Genomic DNA, 16,917 nt, shown 5'->3' with positions numbered 1-16,917 from the left:
GATTCTACAGATTCTGTGGAGGGTCTATTTATTGGATGGAAAATATTTAATTTAAAAAAGAAATTATAAAGGGCTACCTCTGTCCTCTAGGGCAGCTCGGGCAGACTTATCAGTGAATTGCGACCGTCAGTGTTGGATTACCAACGGTTCAGATGGAGTTTGAATGAATGATTTTTTTGTTTAGAGGGAGAACTTGGACGATAAGTTACAGTTACCGTACGTGGATTGGTGTTTGATGGGTGATGTTTTTTGCTGGTTCAATCAAGTCGGACCGCTAGCCACGTCATTTCTTGTTCATAGTCTTTGTTTTTTTTTCCGTACATCTAGGCTCTTCAAATTCAAAGACCCCGTTTGTTTGGAAGGGACATAGATGAGGTTGGAACTATGAAAAGAGGTAATCCAAACATAATATATCAAATGCGAGATATCCTAAAGTAGTTTCTCTAAATGTTAGGTTCATTTTTGATAAATGATTGTTAAGGTACCTAATGTTTTGAGAAACTATAGTTTAGATATTCGATGTTTCATATATTGTGTTTAAAATACTTAAACTGGATTAACATGAGTAGAGCAACTTCTCCCTTATTCTGCTTGAAGGTAATGTCATCGAGTTCCTTTTAAAGCCCAAATAGGTAATAAAAAACAACAAAAGATCTATCACCGTCGAGATAGAGAACTTTTAGGTGACTCTTGCAAACCAAAACATCAGTTTTTGACGAGTGGCCTTTTGTTTTTAGGAGTTTTCCTCGGACAGAGCAACCCAAATCAACACAAAAACTCTTTGTTTTGGTATTTATTCTTCTTATTTTATGTCAATTCCTTGACATGCTCCAAAAAAAAGAAAAAGAATGAGGGTAAGAATCGATGAGGAATCCAGAGAATCGCGAAGGACATTACTCAGGTTAATAAATTTCTTTTTTATTTCCAATATTCACTTATAAAATTGCTTTTTATTATCTTTTAAAATATAAAAAAACTAGCGGGACCCACATCATCTTCTCCTACTCACCGTCCCCGTCTTCTTCTTTGCCAACATCTGCCCCATCACATCCTTTAACACAACAGGAGGCCCCCCACCCTCTGCCATCTCCACTTCGTCACTTTCTTATCCCGTCCTCCCCACCCACATCTCTCCCCCCTGTCATCCATCTATCATGATCACCTGTAGCCACCCACTTCCTACCCCATTGTCACAACCCCCAAACACCCAAACTTGGTGGGGCCCATGACACTAGAATTTGGTTGGGACCGCACAGGGAAAAATGTGACATTCATCTATACATAAAAGCATTATAGTATTCATGCTCAATAACTTTATAAAATTTAAATCTTTGTCATCATATATAACTATCAATAGTAAAAGACTTAACAATTTAGATGGGAAACATAAACATAAAGATCATGTTCAATAGTATCATTAACCCCATCCAAAACCTCAAAGCATACTTTTGTAACTTTGTTGGCATCTAAAATAGGTCGAACATAAATAATTCATCATGACAATAAATAAAATTAGGGAAGCAATTTTTTGTCCGAGAGTGTGGCCTACGCCAGCACTCCCATGTGTCAATCTCTCTTCTCCTTAAAATAAGGGGACAGAGATGTCTTTTTACATGGGAAAGCAAGGGATAGACTCATGGGAGTGCTGGCGTAGGCCACACTCCCGGACAGAGATCTTTTTCCCATAAAATTATACACGACCTTATATACACAGAATGGTAAATAAAGGTCAGATTCTTTAGTCAAACTTTTCTTGCTCCACTACCCCATTTTCTTTGTCCATTTTCTCCTTGATCTAATGTAAACAGAGAACAGCAATAGTGGTGAGCTTAATGCCTTGTGAGCAAAAAACGCAACTAAGCAAAGAAATACATACATAATATCATAATAAACAATTAAACATAGGGTGTTGGACTTGATTTGATTATAGCCTTTAATCATAATTCATAAACATTCGTTCATCATGTGTAACTTATGAATCATCAAATATTTGATTTGTGATCATGGGTGAACATTGTTCATTCATATTTCAGCCATTCATAAGTTACTTTCATTAATAGTCATAACCTCAACTCCTCATATGGTTTGGTATATCTTATGGGGTGCTGGTTAAGGCCTAGACCATTCCAGTCGTGATTGCCTTAAAAAGGCCTGGTATATACCTCACCGAATTGAATGTTGGCATCAATTATAACATGTTCATTCTTCATTCGTTCATAAACATTCATTTTGCATTCGTTTTGTTTTATAATATGTTTTTTTTCCCCATAATACATAAGTAATAGTTACTATAGCTCATGATACATGGATATATAAAGTTTATCGTTTCTAGAACATAAAAACAAGTCATTCTCATTCAAGCATCTCAATCATCATTGCGGGATGGATTACTCACCTCAAACTTGACAATTTAATCGTCTTCAAACACTTGATTAATGGGTTCTACACAGGAATAAGATACCTCATTTAAGTGGGGGTTTAAATCCCAATCAAATTCTATAAACAGTTCCTTAACATCCCTCATGCAAAATCTTTCAAATCACACTTTTGGGGGCAACTGGGCTATGTATCGGTCCGTCCGCCAATCGTCCAGTTGATCTAGATGATGCAATCGGATCGTCCGCTTCCAACCTGACTGAACACTTTTAGCTAATAACTTCAACCAGACTGAAAATTGGATGATCCAGTATCCATCCGATCGATCTAGATCTTCGTACCGATTTTTGGAAATCTTCCCTACTCATGAAAGCTAGTCTCCAACTCAGATTAGGGCTCTCAAGTGAATGTTTTACCCAACACAATAAGCTTGCATTCAAGTACAAAAGTACACCCTTAAACCCCGTACTAAAATCATAAATCTTCTATGATCAATGCCATCAAAACATTATTAAATAGAACTTAGAATAAATCTTACCTTGAGCACACTCTTAAGGTAGTTTTCTTTCTTGATTCTTGTTCCAAATCAACTTAAATATCATCTTAAGAGACTTTAACAACTTCGCAGTATAAGAGACAAAGCACATTCTGATGAACCCGAAATAATGCTGATCAATCGGGGGCTGCCACGTGGCGGGACCAGAGGTGGACCCTACCAAAGTGGGAGAAGACCGATCGAGGAACACCCCTTGGGTGAACACCCTTGGGGGAACACCCCTTGGCGAACACCCTTGGGCGAAACACCCCCTCTGGGCGCAGACCCATATGCACGTGGACGGGTGCAGACAAAGGTCAGAGTACCACCGCCACCAACTGCAGGACACACACTGCCTCCAGGACTCTGGGCTACCGCCTACCAGTCAACGTAGTCAGAACGGACTCATGCATCCGGAATCTATCTACAGTCTATCCATTCAAGACACCAAGTCTATCAAGGACATCACCTCTCATGAGAAGACAACCTATCAAGGATAAGCCCTGCTATTCAGGGACTCTATCAACTATGAAGGCCACACTACATCAACTGGGACTCTCTACACCGCTATACACTATTATAAAAGGGAAGGTAATCTACCCCCTCAAGCTATCCTGAATGCTAACTATTCACTCATATGTTTGCTTAGAGAGATCCAACTTTAGCATTGGAGAGTCCTAGGCCGGAACCACACTGGTTCTCCTTTCTCACCCAGGGTCTTTTGCAAGTTACGACACTCGAAGGACTGCTGAGCAATTTCTCGACGCAATAGATTGGCGCCGTCTGGGGGAACGACGCTAGCCATCACCTCTACTAGTCAGTTTCCACACTTGTTCAATCATGGCACTGCGAGGCAAGAAGACCACTCCCTCCACCAACAACGCCCCGAGGGAGGGGAACGCATCACCTCCTCCAGAGAGCTCTCGTCGCAGAGCCAATGGCCATGTCTCTCTGGAAAGGGAGATCCCGGCCGACGATCACGTTGTGGTAGTCGAACCCAACAACGAAGTGGTGGTGGAGGTAGTAACTGATCCTAATGCACCGGCAACCGTAGGTCAGATCAACGACCTGCAACGACAGATTCTAGACGATCAACGACTCTTCCGTGATACCTAAAGCAGAGAGCGATGACCCACCGTCGTAGGCGGGAGCAGAACCCCCAGAGGTCACCTCCCAGGGGTGACAGGTCCGAGAGGCACACCAGACAGCAAGGAGAGCCATCCCAACTTCCGAGGAGGACAACAGACCTCCCAGTACGGTCAGATCATAGGAGAACACCTTCACACCGAACTGCGGCACCAAGTCTAGAGGGCTCGATCAGGAGATCAGTATTCCAAGGCTAGCTAGGGGGGAGTTATGTACCAAGGCGGAGCCACTCCGATAGGGGTAATAGCCCCTCACGTTCACATCAAGGCTCATCGCAACGTGACCCTTCACCATGTCGCCAATACTCAAGACGGGAGGAGGCTTCAAGGAGAGGAAGAGAATGAGGTCACAGTGAGCGACCATCCAGGCATGAGAGACCATCGTGGGACGAGGAGCTAGATAAGAGACTCTGGGAGTTGGATGAGAAGTTGGAAGGACTGAAGAAGCAGACCAAGGGCGAGACACACTCAATCCCTGGACAACATCCATTCTCAGAGGAGATCATGTCAGCCATACTCCCATCTAGGTTCAGGTTACCCACCTTTGAACTCTACAACGGAACCACGAACCCCAATGACCATATCAACTACTTCAACGGGATGATGACCCTATATGTTGGATCAGACGTGGTATCCTATCGAGCGTTCCCCGCATCCCTCAAAGGTGCAGCAACTTCATGGTTCTCTCGACTACGTCCGAGGTAGATAGGTTCGTTCGCAGAGCTGTGCGAGCAATTTGTCACCTACTTCTAGAGCAGCGTCAAGCAGAAGAAGACCACTGTCAACCTACTGAACGTGATACAAAACCCTGGGGAGTCCCCCAGGGAGTATGTCAGCAGGTTCACCAAGGAATCCCTGGAGGTCCGAGACCTAGATGATCAAATCCAACATGCAGCCCTGGCAGGGGGTATCAGGGACCTTGAATTGATCAAGGACCTGGCACGTTATGAAACCAAGACCATGAAGGAACTCCTAGAGCGATGTAACCAATTTGCCAACATGGCAGAGATAGTGCAAGCTCGAAAGAAGGCGATCGAAGCCAAGCCCCAGGACAACAAGAGGTCGACGACGGATGACCGCAAAGAGAGTAAGAGGTCGAGGACCGAGTGTCGGCAAGACAAGGGAGACCGCACCTCAGGAAGGGGAGACCGTCACCTAGAAAGGGGTGAACGAGTAAGCAGTCCAGAGTTCGCACCCTGAAACACTACCAGGTCGCAGATCCTCATGTAGATCCAAGATCATGACCTAATCCGATGGCCACGACCCATGCTAGTAGGACCTAAGAAGCGCAACCTCAACAAGTATTGTCTCTTCCACAAAGACAATGGGCATGACACAGAAGATTGCTACCAATGAAGAGGGAGATAGAAAACCTTGTGAGAGAAGAAAGCTTGAACAAATATATAAAAGGAAGGCGTGACAGCCATTCGGGCCAAGGTGACCGAGGTCGTGATTGAGAAAGGGAAGAACCAATAAGTGAAGAAAGGAGAGCGGATCGAGATAGGGAGAGAGACCGCACAGAAGAGAGGAGAGATGTACCAGAACCAATCGGCACCAAGGGAGCCCCCATCCTCAGCATACTCGGAGGACCGGGGCAAGAATGAACCAGAAAAGCCAAAGGCCCCTCCAGGTTCATGGGAGTAGCAGAGAAGCCAAACAAGATGGCAAAGACCGAGATGATGATTTTCTTCTCAGATGCAGACTTGAAAGGACTAAACTTCCCACATGAGGATGCCCTGGTGGTACAGGTAAAGGTAGCCAACCGACCTGAACACAGGGTGTTGGTAGATACAGGAGCATCAGTAGGCATACTCTCCCTGGAAGCCTACCGACAGTTCGGGTTTGGAGACGATCAACTCAAGCCAGAGCCAACCTACCTCCATAGATTCTCGGGAGCCACCGCCTCCATCAGAGGCACCATAGAGCTACCCGTCACCTTTGGAGAGCACCCTCAACAGGTGACCATCATGGGAAACTTCATGGTCGTCAGGTCCGTAGTGACATTCAACGGCCTTTTAAGGCGACCATCTCTGATAGCCCTTAGAGGTGTCGTATCTCCACTCCACCTGAAGATGAAGTTCCCCACTAACAATGGAGTGGGTGAAGTCTGAGGTGACTAGAAGAAGACTAGAGCATACAGAACGTGGTCAGTGACCAGAGGGATAAACTCACGGAGAAGAGAGGGAGGCCGGTAGAGGACCTTGTCCTATGGCCACTTAGCAGGGATGACTCCTCCAAAGTCCTGTAGGTTGGCTCGTTGTTGAGCAAGGAGCAGAAAGAAGAGTTGGGGCACCTCCTCCAAAGCAACATGGATGTCTTCACATGGTCGACTGTAGACATGCCAAGCATACCCAGGTCCATAGTAGAGCACAGACTGCACATAGACCCTACTAGAAAGCCCATCCAGCAGAAGAGATAAAATTTTACCCCCGAACGACAGGCGGCTATCAAGGAAGAGGTCAAGAAGTTGAGTCGAGCAGGATTCATCTGAGAAGAGAAGTTCCCTACCTGGCTCGCAAACATGGTTATGGTACCTAAGCCGAATGGGAAGTGGCGAATGTGTGTCGACTACACTGATTTGAACAAGGTGTGCCCATAAGACGAGTACCCACTACCCAGGATCGACTTATTGATTGACGCCACCGCAGGACATGAGATGCTGAGTGTCATGGATGCCTACTCAGGTTACAACCAAATCCTCATGCACGAGGATGATGAGTCTTACACCGCCTTCTGAACGGACAAGGAGAACTACTGCTACCGCATCATATCTTTCGGGCTAAAGAATGCAGGGGCCACCTATCAGAGGATGGTCAACAGGATGTTTGAGGAACAGATCGAGCGCAACATAGAAGTGTACGTGGATGACATGCTCGTGAAAAGCGTCCAAGTCCACCAACACCTGACCGACCTGGAAGAAGCATTCACTGTGCTGAGAAGGAACCAGATGAAACTAAATCCGACGAAGTATGCATTCGGAGTAACGTCAGGGAAATTCCTGGGGTTCATGGTCTCAGTACGGGGAATAGACGCTAACCCATCCAAGATCAAGGCCATCCAAGAGATGGCACCACCTCAGACGGTCAAGGAAATACAAAGGCTAAATGGAAGGATCACCGCTCTTTTGAGGTTCGTGTCACGCTCGGGAGATAGGTGTCTACCATTCTTCAAAACATTAAAGAACCTCTGAAGTTCTAAAGACTTTGCATGGATGGAGGAGTGTCAGAAGGCGTTTGAAGAGCTAAAGGTGTACCTCGAGAGTTTACTACTGCTCTGGTGCTTAGAGCCCAACGAAGAATTGTAGATCTACTTGGCGGTGACCCCTATCGCGGTGAGCACGGTACTGTTGAGAGAGGAGGGTAAGATACATAGACCTATCTATTATGTTAGTCATGTTCTGATTGATGCAGAGACCAGGTACATAAGGATTGAGAAGGTCGCCTATGCATTGGTGATCACGGCTAGGAAGCTAAGACCCTACTTCCAAGCCCATACCATCATAGTCCTCACCGACCTACCATTAAAGAAGGTGTTGCACAAACCAGACGTCTCCAGACGATTGATCACCTGGGTCGTCGAGTTGAGTGAGCACGGCATCAAGTTCCAGCCCAAGACTACAATTAAAGGCCAAGCCCTGGCAGACTTTGTCGCTGAATGCACCCTGCCAGAGATCAAACCAGAAGCAGAGGAACCAGAGGAGCATGATCAAGGATCGTGGGAGATGTACGTGGATGGTTCGAGCAACACCACAGGAAGTGGGGCTGGCTTCATACTCACCAACCCTGAAGGATTTCGAATCCAGTACGCTCTCCGATTCACCTTCCCATCATCCAATAATGAAGCAGGGTACGAAGCACTATTGGCTGGACTTCGAGTGGCTAAACCATTCAAGTCACACACCTATCCATCTGGAGTGACTCCCAACTTGTAGTGAACCAGGTGAACGGAGAGTATGAAGCGAAGGTCGAGCGAATGGCATCATACCTAGCACGTGCTCGAGAATTGATTGGGGAGTTCATGATGTTCGAGATGGTTCGGGTTCCCAGGGTTGAGAATGCCACTACAGACGCACTATCCAGGCTAGCCAATGATGCACTCAAAAACCTGGCCAGTGCGGTGTACGTTGAAATACTACATGAGCCAACATCTCAAGAGAAGCAAGTTAATGAGATTGAGGAAGGGCCTAGTTGGATGGACCCTATACTGAACTACCTACAGAACCACGTCTTACCAGAAGACAAGGTCGAGGCAAAAAAGATAAGGATGAGAGCTACAAAGTACACCATCCTTGATGGAGTACTATATAAGAGGGGGGCCACAACACTACTACTTCGGTGCCTAGGACCCAAGGGAGCCCAGTACGCTCTAACAGAGGTACATGAAGGGATATGCGAAAGCCACATGGGGGGAAGAGCCCTAGCCTACAAGATCCTCTGCCAGGGATTCTACTGGCTGAGAATGTAAGAGGAAGCAGCACAGTACGTCAAGGCGTGCGAGCAATGCCAATTTTTTGCCCCTGTACCCCATCTACCCGCCACTAAACTAACATTGATCCTCAACCCTATTCCCTTTGCCATGTGGGGGGTAGACATCCTAGGCGACTTCACAACAGCATCGGGTAACTGCAAGTACTTGGTGGTTGCCATAGACTACTACACTAAGTGGGTGGAAGCCAAACCACTAGCCAAGATCATTGAGAATGAAATGGAGAAGTTCGTCCGTGATGACATCATCTATAGGTTCGGCGTGCCAAAGATCATAGTCTCTGACAATGGGAAGCATTTCAACAGCCCCAAGTTCAGAGCCTTCTGTCAGAGTTACAATATTGACTATCGACCTGTATCAGTAGCCTATCCACAAGCCAATGGTCAAGTGGAGGTGACGAACAGAACGTTGCTAGATGGAATAAAGAAAAGGTTAGAAGGAGCCAAAGGGAAGTGGGTCGAGGAACTACTGAGTGTTCTGTGGGAATACCGTACCATAGTAAGAACACCCACAGGGGAAAGCCCATTCTGCCTAGCATATGGCACAGAAGTATTGGCACCAGTAGAGGTCCTTGCCATGTCCCAGAGAGTACTATACTTCAATGAGAGAACCTACACAGAAGGACTGCGAGCAAACCTGGACTTCCTGGATGAGGTATGTGAGAAGGCATTGCTGAGGAACGTGGCATATCAGCAATGTACAGCCAAGTACTACAACGCCAGGGTACGAGAACGATTATTCCACCAGGGGGACTTAGTCCTAAGAAGGGCAAGTGCATCGCAGCCAAGGAAGGAAGGGAAGCTATCAGCCAACTGGGAAGGACCTTATATAGTTTCCAAGCAAATACGTCCAGGGACATACCGCTTGAAAACTCCGAGGGACAAGAAGGTAGATCGTACCTGGAACTCAGAACACCTGAAGAAATACTATCAGTAGAGTAACGGCAGCAGACCGCCAATAGTAGTGGTAGTGGTAGCGATGCGTGATAGTAGTAGTAGCGAGCATGATGGATTGCATTACGAGTTTTCAAGGATAATTTGAAAAATTTTATTTGAAGTAAATGGTTGGTTTAAAAATACTTGTCTCCTTCTACTACTCGATTGAACCACTCCCACCACACAACAAGGTCCGTTGACCACTGAGGCGCAATGCCACCAAGGCCAGTTGGCCACCAAGGTCCATTGACCACCGAGGCGTAATGCCACCAAGGCCCGTTGGCCACCAAGGTCCGTTGACCACTGAGGCGTAATACCACCAAGGCCCGTTGGCCACCAAGGTCCGTAGACCACCGAGGCGCAATGCCATCAAGGCCCGTTGGCCACCAAAGTCCGTTGACCACTAAGACGTGACACCCCCAAGGACTACAGACCACCAGGGGTTGCAAAAATAAGGAAACTCATTGAAGCAACAAGGACCACATAAACACCACATCCACATCGAAGGAAGAAAAAAGTCAAGTACGTACAATCCAAAAAGAAAGTAAACATCACAATCCAAAAGTTTAAATCCAAAGGTTCAACATCCAAAGAACACATAAGCTCAGGGAGCATCTGATGGAGGAGCGGGATCCGACCCAGCAGGGGACATCATGTCAGCCTCAGTAAGGCGAGAGACGCTCTCCTCTGGAAAGATCGCACCCTCCCCCGTCGCCACAACACCCTCCTTGGGAGAAGCACGAGCCCCAGCAGCAGTCTCAGGTAGCAGCGTGGTGACCTCCGGGAACCCCAAGAAATCATAATCTGGGGTCTTCTCTAGAACGTGAACCGCCAAATCCCTGATGCCTGCGTCATATATCTCCTGGTTGTACTTATAAAAGTAAGTGGTGATCTCAGGAGACTGCTGATATGCCGCTATCGCTCACTCCCCCGCCTCAGGCATCTCAACCTCGTGACTCTGCCTCAAGGCACGAAGCTCCTCCTCCAAGGCCCGAACTCTAGATGAACTCTGAGCTGCCGCTGCAATAGCCTCCCTGAGCTCCTCCAACACACTCCTCTCACATGCCATAGCCTCCTCCCGGGTGGCCTTATGCCCTCGAAGCTCCCTCTCCATACTCTGCACCGTGCGCTTCAGCTGGGCCTCACGAAAAGCATGACCCTCCAGACGAAGCACTGCCTTTGTAACACGGTGCTGGACCTGTACCCAACATGGCTGTTAAGGGACATCCCAAGCACAAGAGAAGCAATGACAAGAAAAGTAAAGATTGAGAAGAGCAACTCACAGAAGCCATATCCTGATAGAGGCTCTGCGACAGGAAGGCGTCACTAAACCCCTGGACGATTGAAAGATCTGCAGGAAGCCTCCCCATATCCAACCACTCCCGACATACTCCATGACTGGCCAACATCGCTCCCTCCTGAAGATCCCAAGGAAGCACCAAAGGGGAGGAAGTCAGCTGGGCCGCAACAGTGTTAACAGAAGAAGAGACCACCCCTTTGCCCTTAGAAGGGGGTGGAGTAGCAGATCCAGCGGCGGAGACGGGAGGAGATGCCTGAGGAATAATCATGCGCGGCCCAGTCCTCACTGAACCAGAAGAATCAGGACCACCCTTCCGCTTGGTCCCAACGACCACAGAAGGAGGAAAAGTAGGAGCGGGCGGGGCCACGCCAGCAGAATCATCCCCAGGAGAGGAAGGCTAAGTACTCTTCTGCAGGTTAGAGCGAAAGACATTAAGATCCGGTCGTATGTCCACTGCACGATAATATCCAATCATAAGTACAAGGCAAGTCAGACAATGGGTACATGAAAGAAAAGTACATAAGAAAACATCAAAGGAGCCAAGCATCTTACCGGGACTTAACTTCTAGAGACATAGGAAGGCCTCAGAATCCAACTCACAGATGTCGAACGGGTCGCATTCCTGACACCGTCGGAGGGACTCACGCTTAAAGTCGCTCAACTCAAGGGGGAGGTTCACACTCCTGACATCAATGGCCTCCCAAGTGGACCGCAATGTACATCGAGGGACCATGGCAAAGAAGAAGCGGCCCCTCTAGGACTTCACCGAGTTGGTGATCCCCACAAGGGGATCGAGTGTGGCAAGGGACCCCTTAGGGAGATGACGAGCGAAGTGATAACATCCACCTTCCCCCTTCTTCAACACATAGAAGTACGAGAACATGGGATGGTAGCAGCATGCCCCATCCGGTTAAAGAACACATAGAAGCCCAAGACGACCCGCCAAGAGTTGGGCAACACCTGCCCAGGGGTGAGATGAAAGTGCTCCAACACCGACTCCACAAAGAGGGGGACAGGAAAACGAAGGCCATGGACGAAGAAAATGTAGTAGAGGTAGACTTCATCCGCTCGGTGGGAGTAGGCACGGTCATCAGGTCCTGGGGTGCGAAGCACGACCCCAGAAGGTATGGAACTTTCGGCAAAGTGTCACCAAGTCCGAGGGGGTCACGATGCTCAGAATGTGGGCCGACTTACTCCTAGGATCCCCAGCAGAAGAGGAGGCCTTGGAGACCTTGCTACGACCCCTACGAGGGGCGGAGTCTCTAGAAACCTCCTCCTCCTCCTCCTCATCACTAGCAACAAGGGGAGAAAATGGGAAAGAAGTGTCCGCAGAAGAGAACGACCTCGAGGAGGACTCCCTAGAGAGGGACCCAACCACGATAGTAGTCGGGTCGGAGTGGCTAGACGATGACATAGACATATTATAAGAGCAGGCTAGCTACTTACTCAGAATGACGACCTCCCAAAGTCAAGCACCCGACCACAAGTGAATGGATGTCAACATGTAACCATCAACATGTCGAGCCTGTCACAAAAAATAAAAAAAATAAAAAAAAAGAGAGAAAATATGCATACCAAGTACGAACGAGAGTGGATCGAAGGACTCTAAACGGGAGCGGATCGAGGACACCCAAGCAGGAGCGGATTGATGATGCCCAACGGGAGCGGATCGAAGGACTCCAAATGGAACGGATCGAAGGACTCCAAATGGGAGTGGATCAAGGACACCCAAGCAGGAGCGGATCGACGACGCCCAATGGAAGCTGATCGAACGACTCCAAACGGGAGCAGATCGAGGACTCCAAATGGGAGCGAATCGAGGACTCCAAATTGGAGCAGATTGAAGGACTCCAAATGGGAGTGGATCGAAGGACTCCAAACGGGAGCAGATTGAAGGACTCCAAACAGGGGCGGATCAAAGACGGGTACCCACCAAGTATGGGCGAGGACCGCTGGGTAGGCGTTGAACGGGCGAGGACCGCAGGTGGGCGCCGAGCCAAGAACGGGCGAGGACTACGGATCAGGCACCGACGTGTGTCGATCGAGCACCAAACAAAGCGTGGGTTAAGGCAAGCTAAGCTTGAATCAAGGACGAGCACATGCACAAATCAACGACCGAGTACCAAGCCATACGTGCCACAAAACCAACAATAGCCCAAGGGCTAGAAGAGGCCAAGAGGTAATGATCAGCAAGCAAAAGGATGGCACACTACTCTTTGCCCCCAAAAGACAAACACCTTGCGGGCAACAAAAAATGAAGGACAAATGCAAAGCAAAGGGGAAGATTCAAAAAGCAAAAAGTAAAAAGCAAGAAGAGAGGAAGTGAAAAGCAAGAGAAGAGAAAAAGTGAAAAGGAAAGGGAAAGACAAAAGTCTATATAAGAAAAAAAAAACAAAAACAAAAATGGGAGAGGAGAGGTTTGAACCCACAACGTCTCCCTCATCAAGTAATTTGCAAACAGGACCCTAAAGAGGAGATTATTCATCGAGAACCCCTTGAGGGGTACATAAACATAGAGGGTACTCTCTTGAGCGTTCCACTCCAAGAGAGTGGGGGGGGGCAAATGATGAACCCAAAATAAAGCTGACCAATGGGGGGTTGCCATGTGGTGGGACCAGAGGTGGACCCTACCGAAGTGGGAGAAGACCTATTGAGGAACACCCCTTGGGCGAACACCCCCTTGGGGCGAACACCCTTGGAGGAACACCCCCTCTGGGCGCAGACCCATATGCGCGTGGACGGGTGCAGACAAAGGTCAGAGTACCACCGCCACCAACTGCAGGACACACACTGCCTCCAGGACTCTGGGCTACTGCCTACCAGTCAACGTAGTCAGAACGGACTCATGCATCTGGAATCTATCTACAGTCTATCCATCCAAGACACCAAGTCTATCAAGGACATCACCTCTCATGAGAAGACAACCTATCAAGGATAAGCCCTGCTATTCAGGGACTTTATCAACTATGAAGCCCACACTACATCAACTAGGAGTCTCTACACCGCCATACACTACTATAAAAGGGAAGGTAATCTACCCCCTCGAGCTATCTTGAATGCTAACTATTCACTCATCTGTTTGCTCAGAGAGATATAACTTTGGCATCGGAGAGTCCTAGGTCGGAACCACACCGGTTCTCCTTTGTCACCTAGGGTCTTTTGCAGGTTACGGCACTCGAAGGACCGCTGAGCGATTTCTTGACACAACACATTCAAAACCCTAACCCTATCTTCTCAATTAACTTTAATTTCCATAATAAAGATGATACATTGTGCACTTACCATAACTTCGGCACAAGTTCTTCAATCTCTTCACCAAAGCTTCAATGCACTCAAAATCCCTTGAGGTGACTCAAATTCAATACAAACAGTATGGTTTCAGCACCTTTCTTGATCAAATACTGCCTCAGATCTTACATGCATCAACTAATATTGAAGATTTCTTCCAAAAACTCACTATCTTTTTCTTCTATTCTCCTCTTAGACTTTTCTCAACATAAAGGATCTAACAAATGATATTAACTTTGGAAGTGACTCCCACATTTCTAAGCACAATGTTCATGTAGTAGAATTGTAATTCTTCTTTAGCTCAATTAGATTACCACAAATGCTCTTAATAGATTTCATTCTACTATCTAAATGGATCAAACCCGTAATTTAGGCTTGATCTGTTGCACGGATGCTCTTATTAATGATGCAATTCATCTGCCAAGGACCACCTACAAAGTGCTCATAATATAATCACAAATGGAGCATTCTAAAAATTAAACTAAAGATTTGGCTTGAATAAGCCAAAACTAATATGTAATTGTATACCTTCAACAAACTCAACAGAGAAGGAGGGCGAAGGAAGAGGGTGTCAGAGCCAACACTGGCATGTAGCCCTGGGCAATTTGGATCCTCTACTACCGAGCTGCCCGACAGGACCGTGCTGCCCAGACACGGTACTGCACTCAATGTCCGCCTTACCCCTGCCCAAATGCCTTGTCCAAGTGCATGGGGGTAAGGTGATCATTACGCGCAGTACCGTGTCTGGGCAGCACGGTCTTGCCAGGTAGCTCGACAGTAGAGGATCAAGATCCTTGTTGTCTACAGTTGGTTATTGATAGCTTCGGAGTTCGAACAGTATACAAGTGTGAAGTGGAGCTGCAGTTTGGAGCACAACTTAGTAGAAACCAGAAAACAGAGCATGAGAAGCCTAGGCTGATATCCCTATCCTTGAGCACTACCACCACTAGTGGGTGCAACAATCTTTCCATTTTGGCCACTCTCTTTGAGAACCCAACTCAAACGCCCGATTCTCCAACCCCTCTAGTACTCCAAAAAAGCCCATTAATCTTGCTAGTGTTGGTGGATTGTTGTGTTACAGCTTGGCATGTTTTTTACCCGAACCCTAACCCAAATCCGAATGTAGGTCCGGAACCTGAGGTCATAGCACCGTGTTCGTTATGGAATGTCGGTTGGGAATTTAAGAGAATAAAAGAAGAAGATGGAATCCATGCGGCAATTTGATGTCTACCAATAAAACGATAGATACCTCTCCTGTGCGGTTTTGAGATCCACACACAGATGTACAACTCGTGGTAAGGGACCCCAACCTCGTATTAGGTGTTTTTAGTATTATAAATATGTCCGTGTGGGTTTGCTTATGGAACGCTTTAACTTTTGGATGTTCCGACACGGAGAAAACAAAAACTGAATTCTCAGGTTGATGTACTAGTTGATTGCTGCATCAACCAGAGAATCGTACCATCGTGGATTTTTGCTCTAGAGGCATGGGGCCCAGTGTTTTGGTCAGGGATCTCATTGCCGCATCCCGATTAATGGCTTGAAATATTTTTCCCAACATTCTAGGACCCATGGGACCCACAAAATCCAAATACCTGCGTAAGGATCGACTTAAAGCATAACCAGACAAAAGTCTATAAAAAAAGACAAAACTAGGAATTTATATTGGGTGGGATTATAAGATAGTAAATTATTTAAACCTTAAGTGATAGATAACTGACATCTATAAATTATTTAAACCTTAAGTGATAAATAATTGACATCTATACAGCTTACTATTTATAGGCACTAACCGCCCTAAAATTTGCTTAATATAAAAATCCTCCTAAAGCTTATCTAATAACACGTTCTATACCATTCCAATTAATAAAAAAAAAAAACTAACTTCTCTCTACCCACTAAACCGACTTATGAAAATAAAGAAACTAAAAACCTATTCTCACCCACTTACAGATTCCCACCCGTAGAAACTAAACCAGAGAGGGAAAGAAAAGAAGAAGAAGAAAAAAGGAGAAAGAGAGGGCTAGACTAAAGGGGTTTGCTAACCTAAGATAATATCTTCACCCCCTCATCTTCTCTTCAACCTAATTATGGTAGACTCTATGGAACCCATGCTAATTATCAAAGTTTTGGAATGAACCATGTACTAATCAGTTCGTATTTCTTATGAAATTGAGTCTTTAATTTATAGGATTAGAACGTAAAACCCACATACATGTTCGAATCTTAAACCTTAACCCTGTATTAGCCTTATTACCAAATTATTCATATCTCGGAGGTTTGAATTAATGTGATTGATTCACGTTTCAACCATATGGAACTGTTTTATCCAAAGACCGAATCATGAGATTATCATCATGGCGGTACCCACTTTCAAAATCCCGACTCTTCCATACAAATCAACCATACCATGGTTCCATTCATGGTAATGATCACGCAAGCAACATCCATGATCAATTGAATGAGGATTCAGCCCAAAACCCATTAAAGATTCTGTTTTCTGCATTTTTGGGGCTGTTGTGCATCTCTGGTCGATGTCCTAGTCGACTGGGTCATCAACCAAAGAATAATTATTTAAATTTTTAGAACACTGCTATCTTAGGTTGATGTCCCGGTTGACTGCCTCATCAACCTGAGATGTTGTTTCAGTTGTGAACACGCCCTAGACCCTGTCCAACTTTACCACGGGGTAACCCAAGGACTCCACACGGGTTTTTGACGCTTTTTAACACCGGATATGGTTAAACATTCGTAGGACCTTACCATTCGCTAGTCAAGTCGCACCGACCACTGACACCGAACGAAACCCAACATCACTATCTCGATCATAACAAGGTAAGTGGGATAGGCTTT

This window comes from Telopea speciosissima, chromosome 1, assembly GCF_018873765.1.
Source record: "Telopea speciosissima isolate NSW1024214 ecotype Mountain lineage chromosome 1, Tspe_v1, whole genome shotgun sequence".
NCBI lineage: Eukaryota > Viridiplantae > Streptophyta > Magnoliopsida > Proteales > Proteaceae > Telopea > Telopea speciosissima.
Note: the sequence above shows the minus strand (reverse complement) of the source record.